The sequence below is a fragment of the Arachis duranensis genome, chromosome 6, assembly GCF_000817695.3.
Source record: "Arachis duranensis cultivar V14167 chromosome 6, aradu.V14167.gnm2.J7QH, whole genome shotgun sequence".
In the NCBI taxonomy this organism is placed as follows: Eukaryota; Viridiplantae; Streptophyta; class Magnoliopsida; order Fabales; family Fabaceae; genus Arachis; species Arachis duranensis.
Genome location: NC_029777.3, coordinates 101,094,701 through 101,101,713, shown reverse-complemented (window position 1 = coordinate 101,101,713; position 7,013 = coordinate 101,094,701).

Genomic DNA, 7,013 nt, shown 5'->3' with positions numbered 1-7,013 from the left:
AGATAAAATATATATTAAAATTAAAAATATATTTATATCAAATATATAATAAATCATTTTAATAACTAATTTTAGTTCATAAATAATATTTTTATTTTCTGAAGTATAAATTGGATACACGTATATTATAATATATTAATTTTTTTTTTTGAGCTTCAAATTGCTTCTTTGAGTTATTCATTTATGTAGGGTGGGATATATTACTATACTAGAAAGAGCATACAAAAATTAAACGACATCAGGATGTGGCAATAAGTGTATAAGTGATTTTTAAACCAAGTGAACAAAAATATAATGGCTTTTTTCTCCTCCTCTTTTTCATTCTAACAAAAAAACAACACACTTAAGATATAAGTGAATTACCCGAACGATACTTAAGATTTAAGAATTCGAGAGATATTGTGATTATTGTTCTCCCTAAGTACACCGTTTGTGAGTCAGACTGTTAATCTTACTTTTTCAAGAATACAAAGATTCACTTTTTTTTTTATAAATACTTAAATTATTTTTTAAAAAAATAATTTAATTTTAAAAATTACACAAAATATTAATATTATTATTTTTTATAAATCAAAATCTCAAAAAAATAATTTACAAGATTACTCTGAATTTATTGATTCTTTAAAAATTCGAGATATCATATTTTAAAAATTGGGTACTAATCTTCGGTTGATCTTGAAAAAAACAAATATAGTAACAGATATTATGACAAAGACTACAATAAAAACCTTTTTTTCTCAAGTAAAATTTCTGTTGCTTTAAAAAAAATTTGAAAGTAGTATTGAGAGAGATTATTTTTTTAAACAATTATTTATTTATTTTTTTTAGTTGTCGTTTATTTTTTTTTTAAGTCACAAAAAAATCCAAAATACAAAATCCAATAGCCATACGCCTTATTCGCATAGTATTGAATAATCTATCTGCTCTCCCACAATTATTACTAGTTTTTTCTTTTAGGGGTTGTATTCTCCTCTTTTTATGAGACTATCATTGTTTACAAAGAGCAACTTATAGTAGTATTTTATTTCTCTAAAATTGACGCCTTATTCGCATAGTATTGAATAATCTATCTGCTCTCCCACAATTATTACTAGTTTTTTTCTTTTTAGGGGTTGTATTTTCCTCTTTTTATGAGACTATCATTGTTTACAAAGAGAAACTTATAGTAGTATTTTATTTCTCTAAAATTGACGATATAAAGATATTTGCAAATAATAAATTTATATTGAAAATGACAGCTGTTGGCTTGTGGCTTGTGGGTGAAGTCTACACGAAGAAAAATATCTGGTTAGTTTCCATCAAAAGGATACACGTAATTGGCAACAAGCAATAACTTCATTAACTTCCTTCACTTGGCACGTGTAAACTTTTCTTGCTTTTAGGCTTGTAAGAATGTGTCAATTTTCTGTTTGTACTCTCCATATGATACGTACAAGCCTCTCAATTCAAGTCTCAGCATGTTTTTGGTGTAGTTTTCTTTTTCAGTCATGTGGTTTTGGATGTGATAGTGTTTCAAAGAGGCCCAAAACCATTATTGGATCAAGTTTTGCTACTACAATTGAAGGCATAACCCAAGTTCACACCAAACAACAACAACAAAGACTTGTCCCACTAAGTGAAGCCGACTATATGAATCAAACGATGTTATTATATTCTGTCATGTATCATATCTACAGAGAGACTGTTTACATGTAGATCTCGTTTGACCACCTCATGGATGGTCTTCTTAGGTATTCCTCTGCGTTTCTTTCCTTGTCCATCTTCCATCTCATCCACCTTTCTAACCGGATGTTTTATCGGTCTTTTTCTCACATGTCCAAACCACCTGAGACGCGATTCAACCATCTTTTCCACAATGGGTGCTACTTCAACTCTCTCCATTATATCTTCGTTTCTTATTTTATCCAATCGCGTATGACCACTCATCCATCTCAACATCTTCATCTCTGCCACACTCAGCTTATGTTCGTGCTCTCTTTTAGCCACCCAACACACCGTACCATAAAGCATAGCTGGTCTTATAGCAGTGCGATAGAATTTACCTTTAAGTTTTAAAGGCATTTTTTGTCACATATAAAACCAGATGCACTCTGCCATTTTGACCAACCTGCTTGGATCCTATGATTTACATCTTGTTCAATCTCTCCATTATCTTGTATGATGCATCCAAGATACTTAAAACATTTAACTTTTTGTAGGATGTTTTCTCCAATCTTCACCTCTATATTAGGATTTTTCCTTCTCAGATTGAACTTATATTCCATATATTCCATCTTGCTACGGCTTATACGCAGATCATACACTTCTAGAGCTTCTCTCCATAACTCCAACTTCTTATTTAGGTCTTCCCTTGACTCTCTCATAAGGACGATATCATCGGCAAAAAGCATGCACCATGACACAGGCTCTTGGATGTGCTCTGTGAGTACTTCCAAGACTAATGTGAAAAGGTATGGATTTAAGGATGATCCCTGGTGTAATCCTATACCAATAGAAGGTGTAATCCTATACCAATAGAAAATTTCTCTATCACACCACCTTAAGTCTTCACACTAGTTGTGGCCCCATCGTACATGTCTTTAATTGCACGAATATATGCGATCATTGCTCTCCTCTTTTCTAAAACCTTCCATAAGACCTCCCTTGGTACCCTATCATACGCTTTTTCCAAATCAATAAACACCATATGTAGATCCCTTTTATTATTACGATACATCTCCATCATCCTTCTTAATAGATATATCGCTTCAGTGGTAGATCTGCCTGGCATAAATTCAAATTGGTTCTCTGTTACTTGTGTCACTTTTCTCAACCTCCGTTCTATCACCCTTTCCCATAACTTCATGGTATGACTCATAAGCTTGATTCCTCTATAGTTTCCGCAACTTTGTATATCCCCCTTATTCTTGTAGATAGGTACCAATGTGCTCTTTCTCCACTCATCAGGCATCCTCTTTGACCTTTAAACCTCATTAAAAAGCTTGGTTAACCAGTTGATGCCTTTTTCTCCAAGACCCTTTCAAATCTCAATCGGGATATTATCAGGTCCTACTGCCCTGCCATTTTTCATCTGCATTAGAGCCTTTTTTTCCTGGAAGTCTCGAATCCTTCGATAGTAGTCAAAGTTTTGATCTTCTTCCCTTGTGCATAACCAACCAAGGCTCGGAAGAGTCTTCTGTCCCTCATTAAATAACTCGTAGAAGCAGCTCTTCCACCTTTCATTAATCTTCTCCTCTTGAGCCAACACCTCTCCATCCTTATTCTTTATGCACTTAACCTGATCCAAATCTCTCGTTCTTCTTTCACGGCTCATTGCGATTCTATATATACCTTTTTCTCCTTCTTTCGTACCCAAAGACTGGTAGAGACCCTCATATGCTCTTGTTGTTGCTTCACTTACAGCCACTTTTATCTCTTTCTTAACCACCTTATATTTTTTCCAGTTATCTGCGTTGCGGCATAAAGACCACTCTTTAAAGCACTCCCTTTTTATCTTTATCTTTTCTTGTACACTCGCATTCCACCACCAGGACTCCTTGTCTCTTGGTCCTATTCCTTTAGATTCACCAAAGTTTTCTTTTGTTGTTCTTCTAATAACTTCTGTCATTTTCCTCTACATCTCTTCTACGCTTCTATTCCCATCCCACTTTGCCTCTTCTCCTACCCGTCTTAGGAAGCTTCTTTGTTCCTCACCTTTCATCCATCACCACCTCGTCCTTGGGTTCTTCGTATGATGTCTTTTGCTCAACGCAAAAATTCATGACGAGCACCCTATGTTGTGTTGTCAAACTCTCTCCCGGGATAATTTTACAATTAATGCAAAATTTCTGGTCGACTCTCCTTAACAAGAAGAAGTCGATTTGAGAGCTTGTTATGCCACTCTTATAGGTTATAAGATGTTTGTCTCTCTTTTTAAAACATGTATTTGCGATGAGAAGATCAAAGGTTGAGGAAAAGTCCAAAATAGTTTTACTCTCGGCATTGATCCCCCCGAAACCATGGGCTCCGTGAATACTCCCATATCCAGTTACTTCTCTCCCAACATGGCCATTTAAATCTCCTCCTAAGAAAATCTTATCTCCCAAGGGTATGTCTTGAACCAAACTCTCTAGATCCTCCCAAAACCTTAGCTTATGTTGTTCGCCGAACCCACTTGCGGTGCATAGGCGCTAATCACATAGAAAACACCTCCCTCCACCACAAGTTTGATGGAGATGATCCGATCTCCCACCCACTTGACATCCACTACGTCCTTCTTCCACTGCTTATCCACAATTATTTCAACCCCATTCCTATTTTTCACCTTTCCTATATACCAAAGTTTGAAACGAGAAGTATCAAACTCCTTAGCCTTCGCACCAACCCATTTTGTTTCTTGTAGGCACATAATATTAATCTTCCTCCTTGTCATGGTGTCCACCACCTCCATGGACTTTTCTATTAGAGTGCCTATGTTCCATGTCCCAAATCTCAACCTTTTGTCGCTCTGACCTTTACCTTTTACTTTGTGAACTAGCTTATTTACCCTCGCCCGTTCACGAAAACGTGAGAATCCTTACTCATTTAACACTACATCCGGACACCGATGCAGCGGCTCTTGCTCATTTGACATCGTACTCGAGCCATACGACGCGTTACTTCCGGGCAACAACCTAGCTTTAGCGCAATAATGTCTTTGATTCATGTCATGAGGGTTCGACTATATTTTTATGTTAGTTGTCGAAGACCTAATACAATCCTCCTCCTTTATCCGAGTTTGGGACCGACTATATACCGCACGTGTAACATAGGTGGAGTTCCAAGTTCACACCATTGTTTGTATTATTCTCACATGTGCATTTGGTTGATTTACCATACAAACTGATTATGCAAAAAGTTAAAGTAAAAGTTAAGGACGATTTTGGTCTCTAAGATAAAGGTCAATTTTTTTTATTTTTAATATTTTTTTCATACAAAATCATTCTTAAAGTTTAAAATCAAATATTAAAATCGTTCTGTTTATATTAAAAATATTAAAATAAAAAAATATTAAATTGACTAATCTAACCTTTCTAATCATTTATTAGGTTGAACACTTTTAATTTCAGATATATTTATATCAAAACACAGTATTTTCTTTTATTATTTTGTATAAAATTTTGTATACTAAACAAATAAATTAACTAACTAAAAATTTATATACAGAATTAATTTTATATAAAATTAATAATAAAAAATTATTAACTGTTTTTACCGACCAACTTTATCAAAAATTTTTAAAATCATAGTTGTCAGAACCCAACCAATAATCAAACTAATTAGACTATTGGATCACTGAGTCACTAATTCAACCAGTTAACCTGATCCCACATATATAAAACATATAAAATAGCAAAAAATTTTAAAATAACAGTTAAAATACATATCTTCAATAACATTTTAATAAACATTAAGTCTCAAATTCTAAAAATAAGTAAACGATCAAAATAACAATAATCGATTATATCCAAAAAATAATTTCAAAGTTTGGATATCTTTCTTCATCTGAAGATCTGGAACTACATCCTGATTGGTTTCATTCTAATTTGCATTTTTCACAAACTTATTATTAGCTTCATCATCATGACATCATCTTGATCATCTTCCATATTCAATTGATCTAGCATTTCAATAATATTTCACAAATCATAATTAATAATGCAAAATATTTGGTTAAAGTATTACATGTTAGAATATAATTAGGATCAATTAGGATCAATTAGCATATTTGGATATTTATTATAGGATATTACGTCTTTATTATTACGATTCTCATAGCACCTATAAATACCCTTCTATATTGTATCGTTCCAGACAACTTGAATAGACAACTTGAATACACTCAATAATACACAAATCCTTTCTTCAATTTAGTCTCTTATTTCTAACATGGTATCAGAGCCATGGTATCCTCCTTGAAGAGGATAGGTTGTTTTCCTTGCGGTGAAATCACCGTAGTTTTTGCATTTTTTTCTATACCATTCTTCTTTCTCTTTTGTCACTCCTTTGATGCTTTTTCACCTGGTGCACGAAATTGTGATCATCAATGGCGCCATCAACATGGTACGCTCAATTGCAATCTCAACTCTTTATCACAACTTCGCACAACTAACCTCGTCCAAGTAATAAACCTTACGCGAGTAAGGGTCGATCCCACAGAGATTGTTGGTATGAAGCAAGCTATGGTCACCTTGTAAATCTCAGTCAGGCAGACTCAAATGGTTATGGATGAAGTATGAATAAAACATAAAGATAAAGATAGAGATACTTATGTAATTCATTGGTGAGAATTTCAGATAAGCGTATGGAGATGCTTTGTCCCTTCCGTCTCTCTGCTTTCCTACTGTCTTCATCCAATCCTTCTTACTCCTTTCCATGGCAAGCTGTATGTTGGGCATCACCGTTGTCAATGGCTACAGTCCCGTCCTCTCAGTGAAAATGTTCAACGCACTCTGTCACAGCACGGCTATTCAACGCACCTTGTCACAGCACGGCTATTCAGCTGTTGGTTCTCGATCATGTTGGAATAGAATCCAGTGATTCTTTTGCGTCTGTCACTAACGCCCCACCCTCAGGAGTTTGAAGCACGTCACAGTCATTCAATCATTGAATCCTACTCAGAATACCACAGACAAGGTTTAGACCTTCCGGATTCTCTTGAATGCCGCCATCAATTCTAGCTTATACCACGAAGATTCCGGTTAAAGAATCCAAGAGATATCCACCCAATCTAAGGTAGAACAGAGGTGGTTGTCAGGCACACGTTCATAGGTGAGAATGATGATGAGTGTCACGGATCATCACATTCATCAAGTTGAAGAACAAGTGATATCTTAGAACAAGAACAAGCAGAATTGAATAGAAGAACAATAGTAATTGCATTAATACTCGAGGTACAGCAGAGCTCCACACCTTAATCTATGGTGTGTAGAAACTCCACCGTTGAAAATACATAAGAACAAGGTCTAGGCATGGCCGAATGGCCAGCCTCCCAA